This window comes from Zeugodacus cucurbitae, chromosome 2 (genome assembly GCF_028554725.1).
Source record: "Zeugodacus cucurbitae isolate PBARC_wt_2022May chromosome 2, idZeuCucr1.2, whole genome shotgun sequence".
NCBI lineage: Eukaryota > Metazoa > Arthropoda > Insecta > Diptera > Tephritidae > Zeugodacus > Zeugodacus cucurbitae.
In genome coordinates this window covers 41,107,660-41,132,167 of record NC_071667.1, presented here as the reverse complement: position 1 = coordinate 41,132,167, position 24,508 = coordinate 41,107,660, and the positions used below count along the sequence as shown (strand labels likewise).

General features: G+C 37.6%; 1 protein-coding gene across 5 annotated transcripts in view; it reads left to right on the top strand.

The window, feature by feature from the left end:
* LOC105220438 (uncharacterized) overlaps positions 1–24,508 on the top strand; it is a 151,459-nt gene that overhangs the window by 121,635 nt on the left and 5,316 nt on the right. The window lies entirely within an intron of this gene.

The following is a 24,508-nucleotide window of genomic DNA, read 5'->3' as shown; positions in this document are numbered from 1 at the left end:
TGTATTGGGACATTTAAATTTAAGAAAAAGGGGTCGTACGTAGAGTTTTGTCCGCCACTGTATGTGTATACAGTTTAGGGATTTTCATTAGAAGACTAAGTTCTTCATTATTGCATCAGCCGTCAATTGTGCTGTGATTGGTTGCTGCATGTTGTCAGTTCAAGAAGTACCGATTTAGCGGGGCGACAGCGTGGCGCCGCTATCATCGAGCGTGGTTCGTTGGCAAGCACAAAAAGGAAGAAAACGAAGTCAGTCAGTCGTCTTGAGGACTTGGCATAGTGAAGTTGTGTTAATAATAAATATTGTAAAGTGCAATTAAAATATTGTGAAGTGTGAAGTGTGAAACCGAAACCCGCTGCGCTACAACGATGTCTAACAAAGACATTGATTTTCCGACATCAGAAATGGAATCTGCCTCAAGCATTGGATGGACCATGGCGAACTATGATGGAGTTGCAGAACCAAAATTTAATTGAACTTGTGCGGGCCATAAGAACAACGATACCTGATGTGGGGCAGAGCAAATCAGTGCAACTGCCCAAATTCAATCCAGACAAAGCAGGCGCCAACGCTTCATCGTGGTGTAATACGGCTGAAATAATCCTACAAGAAAACGTATTAAAAGGCAGTGCGTTGGTTGTGGCTTTAAGTTCAGCAATGGAGGGAATTGGGCCATAAAATGAATGCAGATTAAGAAAACAATAGAATCACTTTGCGAGCGACAAAACACGACATGGCAAACACGATGGTCACCGTGAAAAATCAAATGTAACTTGCTACAAGTGCGGAGAAATGGGTCACATATCTACCCAATATACAAAGAAGGAAGTTGATAAGAACACGGCATTCAACCGGGAAAAGCGAGTGGAACAGTGCAGCGTTGCAATACCTAAAGGATACTTGAACCACAGAGACCAAATTTTTGAAATCACCTTTGATTCTGGATCGGAATGTTCGTTAATGAAAGAAAAGCTAAGTATAAAATTTTCTGGTAAAAGATTCAATAACATTGTTATGCTAAAAGGTATAGGCAGTAATGGAATATGTAGTACTGTACAAATATTAAGTAATGTAAAAATTGACGATAATTGTATTGAAATTTTGTTTTATGTAATAGGCGATGATGATATGCAAAATGTCATTGTCATTGGCCGTGAAATACTTAATCAGGGTTTTAATATTGTTATTTCATCAAACCAATTTAAAATTTCAAGAATCAAAATGGTTAATTTATGTACTGGCAGTGAGCCAGCCGATATTAATACTGAGCTTGAGGGAGAAGACAAAATTAAACTACATTCATTGTTAGCAAAGTACTCAAATTCATTTATAACTGGTATCCCAAGTACAAAAGTCAGAATTGGTGAAATGAAAATTATATTAATTGATCCAACAAAAACTGTACAAAGAAGGCCATATCGTTTAAGTCCATGTGAGCTAGATTTAGTTCGAGAAAAAATTAATGAATTACTAAAATGTAATATAATTAGGCCAAGCTGTTCACCTTATGCTAGCCCTATATTATTGGTTAAGAAAAAAGTGGTTCAGACAGGCTTTGTAGACTTGGAGGAGCTAATTACTTAACATGTCTAGATATGGCCAGTGGATATATCAAATTCCTTTACATTCAGCTTCTATTGAGTATACGGCGTTTGTAACGCCAGATGGCCAATACGAATTTTCAGCTCAGAAACGCACCTTCGGTTTTGCAACGATTAGTAATGCAGGCACTAGGGGATCTAGCAAATTCCTTTGTTATCGTCTATATGGACGATATCATGATAGTTGCCTCAACAAAATGCGAGGCGTTAGAAAGATTACAGATTGTTCTAAATGTTTTAACAGAGGCTGGGTTTTCATTCAACCTTACAAAGTGTTTTTTCCTGAAAACATCGGTTCAATATTTGGGTTACAATGTAAGTGCTGGTGAAATTCGTCCAAACCCACAGAAAATTGTAGCGTTGGCTGCTCTTCCGCCTCCACAGTCAATCACTTCACTCAGAAAATTTATAGGGTTAGCGTCTTACTTCCGACAGTTTATTAACGGATTTTCACAATTAATGAAACCGTTATACTTCTTAACTGCAGACAAAAATAAATTTAGTTGGAAAACGGAACATGAACAGATGCGGAAAAAGGTCATTGCCATTCTTACTGAAAAACCAGTTCTTGTTATCTTTGACCCAATTTTTTCAATCGAATTGCATACAGACGCAAGTTGTACTGGCTACGGTGCAATTTTATTACATAAAATTAATAACAAACCTCAAGTAATAGAATATTATAGCAAAACTACTTCACCCGCAGAATCAAGATATCACTCGTATGAGTTGGAAACCTTAGCTGTTGTAAACTCCATTAAACATTTTCGACATTATTTGTTGGGCAGGAACTTGATTGTTTATACTGACTGCAACTCACTAAAAGCGTCAAAAATAAACAAGATTTAACCCCCAGAGCGCAACGATGGTGGGCTTATTTGCAATCATTCACATTCGATATTCAGTATAGAGAAAGGAAAAGAATGGCACATGTTGACTTTTTATCGAGAAATGCTCCTTTAACAAAGTCTACTTCCGTCACAAAATTAGTCGATGAGAAGAGAGTAAATTTAGCTGAAATTTCAAGCAACTGGTTTATGGCCGAACAGCATCGAGAGTCGGACATAGTCGAAATTGTAAAAAATTAAAATAGTTTTCTCTGCCTGAAGATATTGCGAAAACCTATGAATTGAGGGCGGGAGTTCTTCATCGAAAAATACAGAGAAATGGCAGAACACGTTGTTTACCAGTGGTGCCACGAGCTTTCAGATGGTCTGTTATAAACCAAGTTCATGAGTCAATAATGCATTTAGGTTTTGATAAGACATTGGATAAAACTTACGACTTTTACTGGTTTGACAATATGCTCAAAATATGTTAAAAAATTTGTTGACAACTGCATCACTTGCAAAATGTCAAAATCCACCTCATGGAAAATACAGACTGAATTGCATCCAATACCAAAAGTCACTGCTCCTTGGCACACTATCCACATCGATATTACAGGAAAATTAAGTGGCAAGAGTGACCAGAAGGAGTATGTTATTGTTCAGGTAGACGCGTTCATCAAATACGTCTATCTTAGTCATAGCCTTAAATTAGACAGTGAGAGTTGCATAAAAGCCGTTCAATCTGCTGTTTCATTGTTTGGAGTACCAAACCGAATAATAGCTGTCCAGAGAAGGTGTTTTACAGGCGCAAAGTTCAGTCAATTCTGTTCAGATCAGAAAATAAACTTGCATTTGATAGCCACTGGTACAAGTCGAGCTAATGGTCAAGTGGAGCGAACCATGGGCACGTTAAAAAATATGTTAACGGCGATTGAAACTGGAACTCAGTCTTGGCAGGATGTGTTAGGAGAGGTGCAATTGGCAATCAATTGTACAACCAACCGCATTACGAAAGCAAGTCCTTTAGAAATGTTGTTGGGAAAGGTAGCACGCCCATTAGGATTACTTCCACCTAGTGACATAGAAAATGTTGTTGATCTGCCAAACGTAAGAGCGCAAGCTGCAAAGAATGTGTTAGCCACTGCAGTTTATGATAAAAAACGATTTGATAAAAATAAGGCAAAAGAAGTTAGACACAAAGTTGGGGATTTTGTGTTACTTAAAAGTGAAGAAAGACATCAGACCAAGTAAAGTCCAAAATTCAAGGGGCCTTTTGAAATAGGAGAGGTTCTAGAAGGTGACAGGTATATTTTGAAATCTTTAACCAATAAAAGGAATTATAAATATGCACACGAAGATTTAAGAAAGTTACCAGAGGCGCAAGTGCCCGAGGATGTTGTTGCAAGTAGAGAATCCGTTGCGAACGGAGAAGAGAGTGAAAATGAAATGAGAATGAAGATGTTGAGAATGTTGAAATCACTAAAGAGAGTGAAGTAAACGAATAACAAAAGAATGACAAAATATATGAATGGCTGGCCAAAGAAAATGGCAGAGTACTCAGATCATAATGCAAGCACAAGTGCAAAACATACTAATGGTTGTTTTGATCATGGCGTGTGGCGCATTGGATATTATAATGTAAAACCTGTCTGATTAATGATAATGTAAAAATGAGCTGTACTAAAGAAAAAGATTTTGTATTAGTTAAAAAGGAAACAGAAACATGAAGATGTAATTTGTCAATGGCAATTTGAATAAATTTTTATAAGTTGATTGAATAATAACTTAGCATTTTTGTTAAAATTGCACGAGGTCGTGTAATGGCCAGGATGGCCGTGTCGGCGCACCCTAATGGTGTGTCGATATTGGTATGCGTGAAAACTAAGTACTTCATTATTGCACCAGCCGTTAATTGTGCTGTGATTGGTTGCTGCATGTTGTCAGTTCAAGAAGTACCGATTTAGCGGGGCGACAGCGTGGCGCTGCTATCATCGTGTGTGGTTGTCTGTATGTTGCTTCTTCAAGAAGTACCGTTTTAGCGGGGCGACAGCGTGGTATCGCTATCGTCGAGCGTGGTTCGGTCTAACAAAGACATTGGTATTCCGACATATTTATAAGATGATATGTTTTTATAATAATTTATAGCATAAACATATGTATGTATGTCGTTCACTACAATACAATGTACATATATATGTTGGTTTTTATTTATTTGAAAAATACTTTAATTAAAATTGTCTTGTGGCAGTATGGGATTAGTGAAGTCATCTGAGGACGCAATTCGCGCGGCCTGTTGCAAATACTATCAAGAGGCCCTTCGTTTACTATAGGTACTCAAGTTAAGGTTATTAAATAAAAGAAAACTGTTACAAATAAATTTTTCTGAACTAATATGACCAAAATTTAGAGATAGCACTTTCAATATCGATTTCTTTAAGAAAGTTATACTCTATATGCACCAAAGTGAGATATTTAAGACATTCTTGGCCCATCGTGTTTGTCAACTAATTTTTAATACGTTTTAACGTTGAAAACGAACGTTCGAAAGAGACAAGTAAATGCGCAGGCTATGGAATTATTTAATAAAAGTTTATAAAATTGCAGTTCCAGAAGCTCTTGTTTCTTGCTGTTAATAACAGTGGTCACAACGGTTTTCAGCAGTTCAGCGAAATGCACTAGTTCGACAACTAGGATTTTTTCCAAGTACTGACCATACTTAAGGCGTTTTCCAAAATCTCTTCTGTTAGCTGCCGAAATACTCTAAAAACACAAGTAATTGTATGATATGCTTCCATCCGTTTAGATAAAGCAGACAGTACTTGTTTTCTTTCAATAATGACAATAAACACCTGCATTTAAAAACGTTGTCCAGTGGGCTTACTCTGCATTGCGATGCGAATGAAATATTGTTCACATTCGCAAGGTAGGTAGTATTTAATGCGATTTGCGCATAAAAAATTTCTCTTTCGCATTTGTAGTACTCGATAATTCGAATTTCGTTATTTGTTTAATTTTATTAAGATAACACTCAATTTTACTCATATATTCATGTAGTACATGGGGGCCGACGAAATTTCTGGACCGATTTTGCTCATTCTGGCTTCAAAGCTTCATTACAACCAAGATTGTACGATCACTTAATTTTGCACAATATCTGTGGTTGCAATAGCAGTATCCTTATAGTGCTAAGAAACACGTGTATCAAGTTTCATTAAGATATCTCAATTATCACTCAAGTTATCGTTAGTACAGACATACGGATGGACAGACAGAAATCACGAATTCAACACGTTATTCGTTACGTCATCCAGATGACGTTTGAATATATACATAACTGTATATTCATACCTAGGGTGACCACCTTTTCAAGATCTCATTTACGTACAAAAATTTTTTTTTTCCTTGCCTCTTTCTATAATGATAGTTAGATTACTATAAGTTTATATTATGTACAGTTTTTAATTAATGAAAAAACGGTGCTTGCAAATGCAATTTAATTTAATTTGATTTCAATTTATGGTCAAGTTATGGAGAAAGCAGTTTTTTTTCGATATCCTTACTCTTTTTTTGCATGCAAATTTCAGCATACTTATTTTTGTTTTCGTCGATCTGATTGGCATTTTTTAATGCGTATTTTTCATTTGATGCAATTTCCTTCAACATTTTAGGTTGCATTTTTAAAAATTCTCGTTCAACGGTGGCTGATGTGCCTGGCAAGGAGAGAATATACGATATGATTCTGACCATGTGGTTGTATGGAACCTTCTTTTTGACGAAATGTTGAAAAATTTCAACCCAGCGTTGATCGGATTTTTCTTCCCACGATTGGATTTTCTCTTCGGTTACGTATCTTTCCAAATACGTGAACTGATCGAATAAATCAGTATCGGATGATTCCAGATCAAAATGGTTATTGGTTGCGATGTACTTCGCGGTGGTTTCGATAAACTTCCATTGCGGTGGTTGATCAAGCGCACACCAGGCAAAAATCATAATATGGTCAAATTGTTCTTTCCACTTTTCAATAGATTTTATACATGATTCTAAGAAAGAAATGAATAAAATCTTTTAAATTGAAAATAAATCTAAATTAATATTCGAACCATAGAATTGACGTGAGAGATCTTGCATCTCTTCTTTTGACACTCTTTAGTCAACAGCAGAAATATGTTCCATTTCCTTTTGCATTGTAGCGGACAAAAATGCTTATTTTTTCGGAGATTCGAGCGATTGGACAAAAGAATTGAGTGCATGCCCAACTTCCATTGCATTAATATTGTGGCTTTCCACTGCTTTAACTGTTCTGTTGAAAATAGATGCCTACATTAACCGATACTTACTTGATCACGAAGTAAAAGCAGCCACATCTTGGCCCTTGGATCTTCAAAAAATAGTAGCAAAGAATTTGGGGTGTTGGGATCTCCCAAAAAATACTCCTTAAGACCATCAAAAATTCTTAATATTGAGTCGACTGATGGCAACAAGCCTAGGAAACGAGTTTTGCTGTAACCTATCAGTTTTTTATATTCCACATCCACGGATTCACAAAATTTTTTCAATTTTGCGACACGCACGGTGAACAAATAGAAATGTGAATAAATTTTGACTACAATCATCTCCACAACAAAAGGCATTTTGTCGCAAGCTTTTTTTAAAGTATTGTGAAGAATATGCGCTGCACATCCAACGCCAATCAATCCAGGATAAAGCTGCTTCAGTTTGTAGAACACATTATTTGTGCCGGTTCGATAAACGTTGCCAAAATTACACGCCGCGTTATCTCCACAAAACGCAACTAGTTTCTTATTATGTTCAATTTGTTCATAGCGCTATTAGGCAAATTTACAATTATTTCGGAACTTTCTCCATATGCATCTACCAAGTCTATAATTTTCACTTTGACGCCATCCTTTACCGAAAAGAAGCGAACTAATATCGGAAACATTTTTGTTCTGCCATGATTAGAGGCGTCCGTCAATATAGTAAAGAAATGGCAGTCATTTAAGTCTTTCTGGAGCTCTTGCAATACGAACGGTGCGAACACTCCGGTTGCGATTGCTTCGCATTTCGTTCGCGCACAAGAAAATTTGGACATTGCGAAACAACTCCGAATGATTTTGGAAGCGCAATCGGCCGAGCGAAAACTGTGATTAGAGCTTATCACATGAAATGCCCAAACACCTTCACACGCCGCGATATGGGCATCTGTTCCGGTCAAAGTAGAACTTTTTAAATATCTATTGAGTGTGTGGCTGGACGTGGCAGCGTGCAATGCATTTTGGTGATTTTTTGATTTAATATGCGACTCAATATCTCGGCGACCACTATGCATAATACTAAAACCCGTGTTGCACACTACGCAAAGGACATCACTTTCGGTCTTCGCTTTCTTAATAAACGAAAATTCTTCGGGTGGATTGAGACAGCGGACACTAAAAAGTCTTCTTCCAACTTATAGAAATGGCTAATTTACCAGTTAAACGCTGGCCCACCTATGCGGGACATTGCTAGATTATTATTATTATTATTTTAATGCAATTTGTATAATATAAGGTAATTATCTTTTTTTAAGAGTGAATAGATTGCAAAGTTCATTTAAAGGCTAAGATGACGCTTAATAAATTAATTACTGCAGGCACCGAAAGAGATCCTTCTATTCATCTAGAATTGCAAGTGAGTGTTTTGTTATGTATGGACCATCCATAACTATTATATTATAAGGGGTTGCATGGGTTTTGTCGCGTAAAAAATGGCCTATTTTCAATATGTAATATTATATAAAATTATTTATTTAATTCAAACTTTTTTCTGTCTTATAGATACATATTTTTTTCAATATTTCCTTATTTATTGAATCTGCTTGTTTTTAATCCTCACAACAAGTTATAAAATCTTAAATCTATTTAAAAACTAGACAAGCTCAAGCAAGTGATTGAGCTGCATTGGTGAAACGTTGCTCTTTAGTACCCAGGCATATCCCTTCTTTTTAGGCGTGTTTGATCGCAGGAATGTACTAAAGCATTAGCCAATGGGTTTGGGTGATCACGGAGTTTAGAAAAATATTTCAATCTGCTGTCCTCTACTTCTTTCTTTGCCATAGGGATACCAAGATCTTTATGGATATTTTCATTGCGCATGTACCATGGTGAGCACGTGATTGATCTAAGCATTTACGATTGGAACCTTTCTATTATATCAATATTAGTTGCACAGGTCGTACCCCACAGTTGAATGCCATAAATCCAAATCGGCTTAATGACTGCATTGTATAAAAGCACTTTGTTGTCTAAGCTAAGTTTAGAGTTTTTATTTAAAATCCAATTTAAATTTGCAGCTCTTATCTTCATGCACGTTATTTTACTAGATATGTATATGTTTTCTCCGCGTAAGCCTTCTATCTAGGTGAATACCAAGATAGGTAACTTCATTCGCTTGAGGCACTATAATATTGTTCATTTTTACTGCTGGGCACATTTTTGGTCTTAGGGAAAATGTAACATGCTTGCACTTTTGTTCATTTACATTTATACGCCAGTTTGCTAGCCATTCTTCGACAGAACTTAAGTACTTCGCTAATATTCTTGATGCTATAATGGGGCATTTGTTACGACTCACTAAAGCTGTGTCATCCGCAAAAGTTGATGTCAAAACATTATTAGCAGTTGGAAGATCAGCTGTATATATGATGTATAGAGTTGGGCCTAAAACTGTGGTACTCCAGCCCTTATTGAACGTTAATCAGATATAAAATCACCTACTTTTACAGCAAATTTTCTATTTTTTAAATAGGACTCCAAGGTTTTATGCAATTGGAAAGGTAAACTTTTTTTAATCTTATACAAAAGTCATTCATGCCACAGTTTATCAAACGCCTGAGCCACATCTAGAAATATAGCAGAACAGTACTCTCTATGTTCGAGTGCCTTCCTAATTTCGTTAGTTATTCTATTTACTAGGAGGATGGGATCATGTGTAGAAGTTCACGCAAGTGAGGAAAGTTTTTGATTGTCATTCACTTGGGAGTGGCCAGAAACGATTCTTCTCCACATGGTTCAAGCAGCTCACGACTTCCGGTTTTAGACCAAGTATCCTCTGGGTAGCCAACAGACATCCGTTTGAAGGCGAGCTAAAGTGAGAAGGCGAAGCCCGCTTATGCGGTTGTGCGTAGGGCTTGGGACCCACCACATAAAAACACCCCCCAATGAAAAATCTACGAAAGCCTCGGATGAGACACCCCCCTTTTGATGACGACCCCTGCAAACGTTTTAAGGACAATGATATAAGGGCATGCACCTGGAATGTCCGGACCCTTAATTGGGAAGGTGCCTCTGCCCAGCTGGTTGATGTCCTCATACGACTCAAGGCTGACATCACCGCCATCCAAGAAGTGCGATGGACGGGACAAGGACGGAAGAAGGTGGGTCCTTGTGACATCTACTACAGCGGCCATATAAATGAGCGCAAATTTGGTGTTGGATTTGTGGTGGGAGAGAGACTCCGTCGTAGAGTCCTGGCATTCACCCCGGTGGATGAACGTCTAGCCACAATCCGCATCAAAGCGAGGTTCTTCAACATATCGCTGATTTGCGCCCACGCCCCAACGGAAGAAAAGGACGATGTGACCAAAGATGCTTTCTATGAGCGCCTAGAACGTACCTATGAGCGCTGCCCCCGCCACGATGTAAAAGTCGTGCTTGGCGATTTTAACGCCTGTGTGGGTAAAGAAGGTGTCTTTGGCACAACAGTCGGAAAATTCAGCCTCCATGACGAAACATCGCCAAACGGCCTGAGGCTGATCGACTTCGCTGGGGCCCGAAATATGGTCGTCTGTAGTACCAGATTCCAGCATAAGAAAATACATCAAGCTACTTGGCTGTCTCCTGATCGAAACACGCGGAACCAAATCGATCACATTGTGATAGACGGAAGACATGTCTCCTGTGTTTTAGACGTGCGTACGCTCCGAGGACCAAATATAAACTCGGACCATTATCTGGTCGCAGCGAAGATACGCACCCGCCTCTGTGCAGCAAAGAATGCCCGTCAACAAACACAAGGAAGGTTCGACGTCGAAAAGCTGCAATCGCAACAGACAGCCAAGAAATACTCTACTCGACTTGCACTCCTGCTCTCTGAGAGCACTCATCAGCATCTCGGTATAAGGGAACTGTGGAACGGCATCTCAAACTCACTGCGTACCGCTGCAGCCGAAACAATTGGTTTTCGGCAACGACAAAAAACAAGCTGGTACGATGAGGAGTGCCGTCTCGCAGCGGAGAGAAAACAGTCTGCCTACCTCGCAACGATGCAAACGACCACAACACGTGCGGGATGGGATAGATACCGAGAGCTGAAGAGGGAAGCGAGACGCATCTGCAGACAAAAAAAGAAAGAGGCCGAAATGCGTGAGTACGAAGAGCTTGAGAAGCTGGCAGACAGAGGTAATGCTCGAAAATTTTATGAAAAAATGAAGCGACTTAACGAAGGTTTCAAGACCGGAGCATCCTCATGTAGAGACCAAGGTGGTAATCTGGTAACCGATGTCCAGGGCATATTGGGATTATGGAGGGAACACTTCTCCGACCTGCTGAATGGCAGTGAGAGTACAACACCAGGAGATGGCGAACCCGATCCCCCAATCGATGACGATGGAACAGATGTTCCATTACCCGACCATGAAGAAATTCGAATAGCAATTACCCGCTTGAAGAACAACAAAGTAGCGGGGGCCGATAGATTACCGGCAGAACTATTCAAATACGGCGGCGAAGAACTGATAAGGTGCATGCATCAGCTTCTTTGCAGAATATGGTCGGAAGAAAGCATGCCTGACGATTGGAATCTCAGTGTGCTCTGCCCAATCCATAAAAAGGGAGATCCCACAATCTGCGCCAATTACCGTGGGATCAGCCTCCTAAATATCGCATACAAGGTTCTATCGAGCGTACTGTGTGAAAGACTAAAGCCCACCGTCAACAAACTGATTGGACCTTATCAGTGTGGCTTTAGACCTGGAAAATCGACAACTGACCAGATATTCACCATGCGCCAAATTTTGGAGAAGACCCGTGAAAAGAGGATCGACACACACCACCTTTTTGTCGATTTTAAAGCTGCTTTCGACAGCACGAAAAGAAGCTGCCTTTACGCCGCGATGTCTGAATTTGGTATCCCCGCAAAACTAATACGGCTGTGTAAATTGACGCTGAGCAACACCAAAAGCTCCGTCATGATTGGGAAGGACCTCTCCGAGCCGTTCGATACCAAACGAGGTTTCAGACAAGGTGACTCACTATCGTGCGACTTCTTTAACCTGATGCTGGAAAAAATTATAAGAGCTGCAGAGCTAAACCGAGAAGGTACAATCTTCTACAAGAGTGTACAGCTCCTGGCGTACGCCGATGATATTGATATCATCTAAAGCAACAACCGCGCCGTTTGTTCTGCTTTTTCCCGCATGGATAAGGAGGCGAAGCGAATGGGTCTGGAGGTGAATGAGGACAAGACGAAATATCTCCTGTCATCAAACAAACAGTCGGCGCATTCGCGTCTTGGCTCCCACGTCACTGTTGACAGTCATAACTTCGAGGTCGTAGATAATTTCGTATACCTGGGAACCAGCATCAACAACACGAACAATGTCAGCCTCGAAATCCAGCGCAGAATAACTCTTGCCAACAGGTGCTACTTTGGACTGAGTGGGCAATTGAACAGTAAAGTCCTCTCTTGACGAACCAAAATCAAGCTCTACAAGTCGCTTATCATTCCCGTCCTGCTCTACGGTGCAGAAGCTTGGACGATGTCAACATCAGATGAGACGACACTAGGAGTTTTCGAGAGGAAAATTTTGCGCAAGATTTATGGTCCTCAGAACATTGGCGAATACCGCAGACGATGGAACGATGAGCTGTTCGAGTTATACGACGACATTGACATAGTTCAGCGAATAAAAAGACAGCGGCTACGCTGGCTAGGTCATGTTATCCGAATGGACGAAAACACTCCAGCACTGAAAGTGTTCGATGCAGTACCCGCCGGAGGAAGCCGAGGAAGGGGAAGGCCTCCACTCCGTTGGAGGGACCAGGTGGAGAGCGACCTGGTTAAACTTGGGATCTCCAACTGGCGCCGAACTGCGAAGGAGAGAGAGAGGTGGCGCACTATCGTCGATTCGGCTATAACCGGCTAAACGGTTGCAACGCCAATCACATACATACATACATTCTATTTACTTGCTCTACAGTGCCATGTTTTGCACGGAAACCGAATTGATTCGTTGATATTACACTATTTTCATGAAGGAAAGGAGACATCTATGATAGTAACACTTTTTCAAATCTTTTAGAAAGACAGGGTGGAAGACTGATTGGTCTGTATGAAGACGGCTGTGTCAAGTCTTTACCTGGTTTCTCTATCATGATGTTCTACGACTTTTTCCATGAAATAGGATAGTATCCGAAACTAAAAATTAAAATACATATTTAAAGAATAATTTCTGAAATTTGCAAAAAAAAGTAAAACTCCTCCATTGCGACTTCATTTCCCGTGACCCCTCGGAAAAAAGGTGCTTCCGCGTTGTCAGCATAACTCCTGACAGGATCATCCGAATTGAAAAAACAAAAATTTCATTATCATAAAACAAAAATGTGTTTTGGGTAAGACCATAACATCGTGCTTGAACGAAGGAAAGACAAAAAAGTGAAGTGAAAATTGGAATTTTGGCAGAAAATTTCCAAAAAAATAAAAATTTCGGTCAAATTTGCATGACATTTTGTTTTTTAAAATAGTTGTAATTGAAAAAAATAAAATGAAATTCTTCGTTCAAGCACGAGTAAATTGTACCTCGAACACCTGTTCAAAATTTCATCAAGATTGGTTGAATAGTTTTCAAGAAAATTTGACAACCGACTTTGAAAACACGGTTCCGAGAAAAACGCGTTTAAAGATTTGAGTAAAGTTCTGAGGCTGTATCTCCGAAGCTATTATTCGAATCGACTTGAGAATTTTGGACAATATTCTTGAGATGTTGTAGAAATTAATAAGCCAAGAAACAAAATATCGATTTTCTGAATCCACGAAACCCATGTAATCCCTTAAGAGACTCATTAGAGTTTGGTGCAATGCAGACTTTGAGAATCCATCCATAACATCACAGAGTCCACTTTCCAAAAACAATTATTTGAATTTACAATAATGTTTACAAAGCTCCGGATTGTCTAAATTTTTGTGTTTGTTTTGTTTTGAATTTTCAAATTTGGAGTCCCAAATGACTATCGAATCGCATTGCTTTTCGTATCGCAATTTAGAGTAGACCTCCAGGTGTTTGATCCTCAGCAAAGTCGTCGAGTGTAGTAGATTACGTTTACTTCGCCTTGAAGTTTGTTGCTGTTAATCTTCCCAGCCGGTAACAGCTGGCTTTTGCCTCAATATCTGAAAAAGTGGATCGCATTGCTTGGCGTTACGCAAGTAAAAATACTCGCAAACGCAAAAAAGATACTCCGGAAATGCGACAATCGAATTGAAAATTTCGTTCAACGCATTTGTTTTTTCCCTTCGCAATGAAACTTCTCTGTATTGCGTTTACGAGTTTCAAACTCGTGCGTTTTACGAATTTCGTTCGATCTCAAACTGGCAAACACATTTTCAGTTAATAAGGTATATTTGTAGTTTAATTTACAAAAATAATGTCTTTAACAGAGCATATTCCAAAAATAAGTAACATAAAATGGAAAACAGAAAATCTGAATTGACCATTGGAGCTAAAATCAAATATTATGAAGTTGTATATATGTTGCAAGGTGTGACCAATAAACGTGTCGTATTTCAGTTGACATTTTATATCGTCCAATAATAACGAGTTTATTTCAATGACGTGGAAGTCTAATAGTTCTTTTCATGTACTTACTGGAAATAATCCATTTTTATAATAATGGTTTAGAAGAATTACACATACTTACAAGACTTCAATATTTAAAAACTACAAACTAAACATACCGTTATGTATTTGCTTGCTCATTTAGAAGTTTTGGCTCCATATATTCCAATAATTAATTTAAAACACAATACTATTTGAATTATGTATAAGTATCACATACATACATGTATGTATCACATACATGTGATCTGTGATATGATACATACATGTATGTACGTAACATATGATTGTTCACATTGTACACTTTTTATGCTCTCGCAACATGTTGTACATAGAGTATAATAGTTTTATTCGCATAACTGTTGTTTTTAACACCTAAAACTAGGCGGATTATTTAGAGCAGTGGTTTTCAAACTTTTTAACCAGCACCCCAAGGATTAAAAAAATCCGTCGAGCCACTAAATACCTTTTCTTTTCCCACATTTATTAAATAGAGGTAGTATTATAGGTAGGATTGGCGTAGAAACCGTTTAGCCGGTTATAGCCGAATCGATGATAGCGCGCCACTCCTCTCTTTCCCTCGCAGTTCGGCGTCAGTTGGAGATCCCAAGTGTAACCAGGTCGCTCTCCACCTGGTCCCTCCAACGGAGTGGAGGCCTCCCCGTTCCTTGGCTTCCTCCGGCGGGTACTGTATCGAACACCATTCGGACAACATGACCTAGATAGGGGCTGTCAATGTTCTGAGGGTCATAAATCTTGCGAAAAATTTTCCACTCGAAAACTCCTAGAGTCCACGGGAATGATAAGCGACTTGTAGAGTTTGATTTTGGTTCGTTGAGAGAGGCCTTTACTTTTCAATTCCCTAGTAGTACCTGTTGGCAATAGTGTTTCTGCGCTGGATTTCGAGGCTGAAATTGTTGGTGTTGTCGATGCTGGTTCCCAGTTATACGAAATTATCTACGATTTCGAAGTTATGACTGTCTACATTGAGCCAAGCCGCGAATGCGTTGACTGTTTATTTGATGGCAGGAGATCATTCACCTCCAGACCCATTCGCTTCGCTTTAGATGATATCAATATAATCGGAGTACGCCAGCAGCAGTACACTCTATAGAAGATTGTACCTTCTCTATTTAGCTCTGCAGCCCGTATTATTTTTTCCTGTATCAAGTCAAAGAAGTCACACGATGATGAGTCACTTTGTCTGATACCTCGTCTGGTATCGAACGGCTCGAAGAGGTCCTTCCCGATCCTGACGGAACTTTTGGTGTTGCTCAACAACAATTTACACAGCCGTATTAGTTTACCGATGAATTTCAGACATCGCGACATAAAGGCAGCCCCTTTTCGTGCTGTCGAAAGCAGGTTTAAAATCGACAAAAAGGTGGTCGGTGTCGATCCCTTTTCACGGGTCTTCTTCAAAGATTTGGTGCATGATGAATATCTGGTCAGTTGTGGATTTTCCAGGTCGAAAGCCACACTGATAAGGTTGAATCAGTTTGTTGACGGTGGGCTTTTTCACACAGTACTCTCGATAGAATTTTATATGCGATATTTAGGAGACTTATCCCCCAGTAATTAGGATCTCCCTTTTTAAGGATTAGGTAATCTATCGGTCCCGCCGCTTTGTTATTCTTCTAGTGGGAATTGCTATTCGAATTTCTTAATAGTCGGGTAATGGAACATCTGCGTTTTTCATCTAGCTTCGCTACACTAGACAAAAGTGTACTTAAAACTTTAAATGCATTTATCGCGAAATCATGTTTTCCCGAAAAAGTCATTGCGGTGACTTGGATTGCCGAAAGAGTTTTCATCCGATCTCATATTTTGGTTTTCAAATTGTTCGTAATTTACTTGAGGTGTCCTTGAAAGATTTCATTTTGTGGTTTAAATTTTCATATCGAAATTTTTCATTTTCAATACATTTCATCAGATGAAAAAAATATGGCTTCGTACCTCTAAATCAAAATGTTCCCCTATTTTCCCACACCTCAACATATATAACCCCTTAAAATAAGAGAACTAAAGAGTATTTTAAAAAATCGTTTGCCGCCCAAATGTAATGAGTGTGATCCGGTTTCTTAATTTGGTTTTTATTAGACTTAATTCAAAGAATTCTCGGCCGACAGCGGCTGAACTGTGCGGCTTAATACATTATTAACAAAATTGTACAAGTTTACGAAATTATTTATAAAACCAAACGCACTTTTCCCAAAAAAAGTTCCCAAAATGGACCATTTCACAAAGTCATGGACCAATGGACAAAGAGAAAACAAATGGACCAAACAGCAACCGTGGTAGCGACGGCTGATTACAAATGTCGCTTTGAAGCCAGCGTCTTGAACATTTTGAAGACGGCAGAGACATATCAAAGAACAATTTCCTTTTTGCCGTACTGAAACCTTTCACTGCAATAATATTTACATATTTAGTTTAAAGTGAAATTATTTGTGCAAAAAATGTAAAAATAGGTCGATTTATTTTTTTTTCAAATAATCGATTGTTATTATAAATGATATATCAAAGCTATTTTAAGCTCCTGCTGGCAAAATAACGTAATTTTTGTTAGAAAATTTCTAATTTAGCGACAGCGAAGACTTCACCCCTTTTTGTCGCGAAGTCGTGCTGTTGTCTAAAAAGCTGTGTCCATAAGAACGCGTGGATTTTATTATTTGACAGATGTCGCCCGTCGCTTGTCGTCTTCCCTGTGTTCGGCACATGAATCCCGCATGAAAGTGCCTCAGATTTGTGGCGAAGCATGCACATATTAGCACGTGAAAGCATGAAATCTTCAAAATACCACGACATCGTACAACAGAACATGAAAACGACAAAGATAAGCCACTTGAAAGCCATTCCTCTGTTTGATAACACAATCGAACGCATTGAACTTATGTTTATACTCTCGCAACAAATGTTGCTAAAGAGAGTATTATAGTTTTGTTCACATAACGGTTGTTTGTAACACCCAAAACTAAACGAGTTAGATATAGGGTTATATATACCAATGTGATCAGGGTGAAGAGTGGAGTTCAAATCCGAATGTCTGTCTGTCCGTCCGTCCGTCCGTCCGTCCGTCTGTGCAAGCTGTAACTTGAGTAAAAATTAAGATATCTTGATGAAACTTGGCACACTTATTTCTTGGCACCATAGGAAGGTTGCTTTCGAAAATGAGCAAAATCGGACCACTGCCACGCCCACAAAATGGCGAAAACCGAAAACACAAAAAGTGCCGTAACTAAGCCATAAATAAAGCTATGGAAATAAAATTTGGTATGAAGGATCGCACTATGAAGGGGCATATTTGGATGTAATTTTTTTGGGGAAGTGGGCGTGGCCCCGCCCCCTACTAAGTTTTTTGTACACATCTCGCAAAGCAATAGAGCTATATAAACCAAACTTTCTGCAGTCGTTTTTTTTAGCCACTTCCTAATACAGTCCAAAAATGAAAAAAATCGGATCATAACCACGCCCACCTCCCATACAAATGTTAGGTTGAAAATTACTAAAAGTGGATTAACTAACTAGCGAAAAACGTCAGAAACACTAAATTTCACATAAGAAATGGCAGATGGAAACTGCACTCAGATTTTTTTACAAAATGGAAAATGGACGTGGCGTCGCCCACTTATGGGTCAAAAACCATATCTCAGGAACTACTCGACCGATTTCAATGAAACTTGGTTTGTAATAGTTTCCTTACATCCCAATGATATGTTGTTGGCTAAATCGCTTCACAACCACGCCTACTTCCTATATACCAGAACTTTGAAGACAATCTGAATCGTTTACTTTACAATATATAAAGTAAGCACTAGTGAAGATATCGGTGCAGAACTTTGCACAAATACTATGTTAATAGTGTGGCAGCCCCATTCTAAAAATCGCCGAAATCGGACCATAAGTTGTCAAGGCCCCATATATCGAACATGAGGACCTCGGTGCTTCTAACCTAACATTAGGGTTTCCAACTTTCAATGGACTTTATACAATATATATGACGAATATCTGGGTCAAATTGTGTATTATATAATATAAATAAAGTTAAATAAATAAATTGCGAGAGTATAAAATGTTCGGTTACACCCGAACTTAGCAATTCCTTACTTGTTTTCATTACAATTCGATGAATCAACAGATATATCTCGTTGTGTTGTATTCGTCGTTTGACTTAAAACAATGATGCCTAATAAGAAGTGGACGCACTGTTTTCTTCATCGTCAAGCATTGGCGGCCAAGTTATTACCGTGAAATTTAGGCGATGTGCTAAATACTGTCATCAAAGTTGTTAATTCCATTTAAAAAAAATCTTTACAGTCAATTTTGTTTCGCACGGTATGTGAAGACATGGGCGCTGTACATCAAAATCTACTTTAAACACAGAGGTGAGCTGGTTATGCAGTTATTGAATTCGGAACTGAACATGTTTTATGAAGACGGAGAATATGTATGTAAATCTGTTTAATAATCCAAAGTGGCTTTTGAAATTAGCATTTATCGCAGACATTTTTCGTCATTTGGACATCTTAAATACGATATGCAAGGGAGAGACGACGGAGAAAACGTTATATCAGCCAAGGTAAAATCAAGGATTTATTTTAAAAATTCAAATGTGGTCAACAGCATTGAAATTGCATTGCAGAAATTTCATCCGATGAATTGGTGAGCGATTTTATTCCTACAAGGGTTGAAGCGCTGCAAAATTTAAAAAAAGCACTACACCGCTATTTTCCAAAAGAGATGCAAGAAGATAGGGGTGATTGTTGGGTATTAAATCCCTTCATAAGTAACTGCATTGAGCTCGCTGATCTTGACAATATATTGAAAGATAAATTATGTGAGCTGGCCGCGGACAGTATGCTCAAATTGGAGTATCTATCGGAAAATAGTCCTACATTTTGGATAAAGCGAAAGCTAGAGTAGCCTGAGTTAGCTAAAAAAGCACTGCAAATAATAACTCAATTTTCAACTAAAAAATGTAAAACTAAAAGTTGAAATCCGGATGTCTGTCTGTCGTTTCTTCGATTTTTTAAATGTTCCAATATTAATCTTTTGGTACTTTATAGAAATTCCGTTTCTATGCCAGATATTTAATTGCAGAACTTCATTATGTATAATTTAATGTAATAATCGCTGGAGATTTTAACATTTGACAATTCTAAAGGTCTTATTATAGAAATACTCTCGAAGAAACATTTTTTAGTTCCCTGCTTGATAAAGAATATTCACCTACATCTGCCGGTACACAAATTGGAGAAGTAAACCATCGAAATTAAATAGTAGTGTGAGAATAAATGTACGATTGATAAAAGTATATATTTAAGAATCATTGTAAGAATGCCTTTATATGACTTTAAAACATAATTAGGTTATTCACAAGGTGTCATATTGTGTCATATCGTCATATTGTCATATTTTTTTATGACTGTCATATCAACACTGTTGTTATTACACATGCAAAATTAAAATATGACTTATACAACACTGCGTGGTATGTTTCTTGAGTTCGCTATTCTATACCCCTACCCTCTTGCTGCCGAATTTTTTCGGTTTTTTGCGGCATATGCCTAGTATTGCAGTAACCGGTTACTTTTTGGAACCGGTTTTTTTTAGACACACTCGTGGCTGTGTGGGCGGTCGGTGGGTGGGGCTTTGGGGCATTTTGGGGCAAAACTTCGACGAGTGGGTAGTCGGTTTTCTGTGAAGAACCGGTTTTTTTGGGTCGGTCAGTGGTCGATTTTGTTCGTGCCCTTCTGCCCGAACACTTCTTAACCGATTTATACCGCACATTGTATATATCTGGAAAATACGGACATATATCTGGTTTTGGCCTCAGTAAAAATCGCAGTTTTTTTTTGCTAAGGCCAAAATCGGATGATCGCATATACATATTGATGATTTTTTATCGCGGATATATAGCATTTCTGTCTTTTTAATTTTTCACTATCAGCTGATTAATAGCGTTTTCTTTTCTCAAAAAAATGTAACATTTATTCTGCCCTGTATTCGGATTTTCAAATTGTGGATGAGAGTTGAGTAGCATAATGGAAGACATTTTTCTGTTCTTTTATCACGTAAAAAATGGAAAACATTCAAAAAGGTAGTACAGCATTTATATAATGTTGAAATATAAAAAGGCAGCATTTTCATCGAGAAAAGAAAACACTATAAGTGTAGAAATATGACAAAATATGACATACAACAGTTGAGGGTGCTCACAAGTGTCGTATTTTTTAAGAATATTAAAATATGACATAAGACATACAACGAAGCTTGTGAATTGGCACAAATATTCCTTGGCACCATAAGAAGATCAAGTTCGAAAATGGGCAGAATCGGACCATTGCCACGCCCACAAAATGGCGAAAACCAAAAACACATAAAGTGTCATAACTAAGCCATAAATGAAGTTATAAAATTTGGAATAAAGAATCGCACTAGGAGGGGGCATATTTGTAATTTTTTTAGGAAGTGGGCGTGGCCCCGCCTACAAATCGGTTATTTGTATTTAACTCGCAAACTAATAAAGCTATATAAACCAAACTTTCAGCAGTCGGTTCTCTTACATACCCCACCACACACCATGAAAATAGTTGAAATCGGATAATAACCACGCCCACCTCCCATACAAAGGTTAGGTTGAAAATTACTAAAAGTTGGTTAACTAACTAACGAACAAGGTCAGAAACACTAAATTTTGCAGAAGAAATAGCAGAAGGGAGCTGTACTCAGATTTTTTTACCAAATGGAAATAGGGCGTGGCATCGCCCACTTATGGGTCAAAAACCATATCTCAGGAACTACTCGACCGATTCGAATGAAATTATATAATATTTTCTTGACACCCTGATAACACGGACAAAAAATGGGCGAAATCGGTTCACAACCACTACTACTTTCCTTATAACTTAATTTTGAAATCCGTCTTATTCCTTCACTTTATAATGTAAACATAAGGAAGATGAAGATAACGGAATAAAACTTTACACAATTAGTGCATATCATCTCTGGCTTCACTTGTGAAAAAATTGTCGAAAACGGACCATAACTTTTCAATGCCCCAGATATCGAACATGTTGAACTCAGCGCCTAAGGATAAGTTTTAAGCGAAAATGTGGGTAAATCTCTCAGATAATTTAATGTAATTCAGAGGAAAGCGTTTTCTTCTAATCGGGTCGTAACATATCCTAGCCCCCATATACCTAAAATAATAGTGTGTCTCTGTTCCAAAAATTATTAAAATCGGGTCATAATATTTCCATATACCTCATTGTAGGTTTTTCAAAAGTATCTTCTCCTAGCTCACATATATATAATTATAGGTTTTTCACAAATACAGTGAGCTTTATATGTATTGGTTAAATTTCTTCAATAAATTGCGAGAGTATAAAATGTTCGGTTGCACCCGAACTTAGCCTTTCCTTACTTGTTTTAATACGCTTTTAGTAGCTTCGCTTGTATGTATGTATGTTTGTTTGTTAGTAACTTTTTCCAGTGGTACTGAAACACCAACAAGGCTATCGAAAGGTTGATCAACTCAGCAAAAGGATACGCTTAAAAGTATGCAACATAGTATTTATTCAAATACATATCCTTAAAGAATGTAGGAGGAATGAGGAATCTAAAATGCAAAGACGCAACAAAAACAAGTAAGGAAAGGATAAGTTCGGATGCAACCGAACATTTTATACTCTCGCAATTTATTGAAGAATTTTTATTGAGATAACACACAAATTTACCCATGAATTCTGCATAAAGTTTAATAGATTAACGAAAATCGTCCTATATAGTGTATGAGGGCTGAGGTAATTCCTGAACCGATTTCATTCATTTTCACTAGCAAGATTCACTATATCCAAGACTATACACTCACTTAATTTCGCTAAGTTATCTCACTTATTAATCAATACATATATGCAGATTAAAGCCCACCGTATTTTTGAAAAACCTATATTTAGGTATATGAGAGCTAGGAGATCTTATGACCCGATTTTAATAATTTTTGGAACAGAGCACTATTAAAATAAAACAATTTCCTCTGAATTACATTAAATTATCTAAGATATTTATCGATATTATCGGTTAAAATTTACCCTTAGGCGCTGAGTTCAACATGTTCGATATCCGGGGCCTTGAAAAGTTATAGTCCGTTTTCGACAATTTTTTCACAAATGAAGCCAGAGAAGATATACACTATTTGGGTAAAGTTTTATTCCGCTATCTTCATTGGTTCCTTATGTATACATTATAAAGTGAAGGAATCAGATAGAATTCAGATTTTAGTTATATGGTTATGTTGTCGTGGTTATGAACCGATTTCATCCATTTTTCACATGTGTCATCAGGTAGAAGGTATTATGTACCGAATTTCATTGAAATCGGTAGAGTAATGGCTAAAATAAACGACTGCAGAAAGTTTGGGTTATATAGCATTATTGGTTTGCGAGTTATATGCAAAAAACCTATTTGGGGGTAGGGTCACGCCCACTTTTCCAAAAAAATTACATCCAAATGTGCCCCTCCCTAATGGGATCCTATGTTCCAAATTTCATTTTCATAACTTTATTTATGGCTTAGTTACGACACTGTATAGGTTTTCGGTTTCCGCCATTTTGTGGGCGTGGCAGTGGACCGATTTTGCCCATTTTCGAAAGCAACCTCCTCAGGGTGCCAAGGAACATATGTTCCAAGTTTAATTAAGATATCTTAATTTTTACTCAAGTTATCGCTTGCACGGACAGACGCACAGACGGACAGACGGACATCCGGATTTCAAATCCACTCGTCATCCTGATCATTTATGTATATATAACACCATATCTTACTCTTATATTTCTTGGTGACACAAACAACCGTTAGGTGAACAAAACTATTATACTCTGTGCAACAGGTTGCGAGAGTATAAAAAATTGTGATAACAAAAATATAAAAATAAGAGCACACCAAGAGAAATAATATGAAATAATCCAAAACACATAGCTTTCAGGTAATAAAATTTAGTTTTGCAATTGCAAAGCTATGCTTATGATAGGAATACCTTTTGGTGTTTTGAAGATAAAATTCGGATGCTTCTCATCAAAACGAGGCCTACATTAAACACTTCCAAAAGCAAATGCAGTAAAACTCGTTTTGATACGCTCTTTCACCTGTATGTTAAAATGGTTGTATCTTTTTTTAGTGGTACTGAAACTTAAAATATTTGAGCGACAATGTAAGGAAGTACCTTAAAAGTATGTAACTTGAATAAAATCTGTACATATATACATATGTTCCAAAACATCCCTATAAAAGACAATTAGTAACAGGAAGGTTCTGAGCAAACATTGAATGCAATTATCGATATTGAGATTTCCCCTCTGTTGCCGCATCAATTCAAACTGAAAAGTTACAAATAAATATATGTAGTTAAAAAAAAAACTAAAAACATGTTTTAAACCACATCAAACTAAAAAATTAAAAATTATTCTTAATATATGCTGACAAAAATAATTAATGAAAAATGTATTTATTTTTGGTTAAATAGCGTGAGTGCTTTGTATTAAATGAGTATTATTGAGTAACTTACAATTTTGTATTTTGAATTTTTTAGTTTGATGTGGTTTATATATTAATCTATATCTATTTCCATTTATTTGCGAATAATGAAATACGAAAATTCCGCTAATACAATTTATAATCTTTGTCTTTATTAGATTTTATATGTTTTAGTTAATTTTATATTTTAAATATTAGTTTTATATAAAGATGGATGGGAAAGAATCGGTTGGTGCGAATGTAGTTTTTTTCGTGCGTTCGTGGACATTTTCGAATTAATCAGCCTTTCCTTTTGTGTGATGTTGTTATGTGTGTGGGTGTGTTGATGTAAGAGTTTTCTTCTGTGATGTGGTAAATGTTGTGCGTCAGTGCTGTATGTTGATGCTTAGTGAGTGTGGATGTATGTTACGGTGGGAGGATGAGTAAGACTCATCTAAACAATTTGCATCAGCTAATTCACCACCAAATATCTGTCTATCATTAGATTCTACTAAGACTATATACATTTTACAACAACAATCAATTTGACAAAAATTCAAACTATTTCCATAAAACTTTTCTCAGTGCATGACTATATTTTGTTTCATATTAGTGCCTACAATATCAACTTCTTTCAATTTAGCAATGCTAATGCTAGTAGAGCTACGCTCAGGCACATATATACGGCTTTT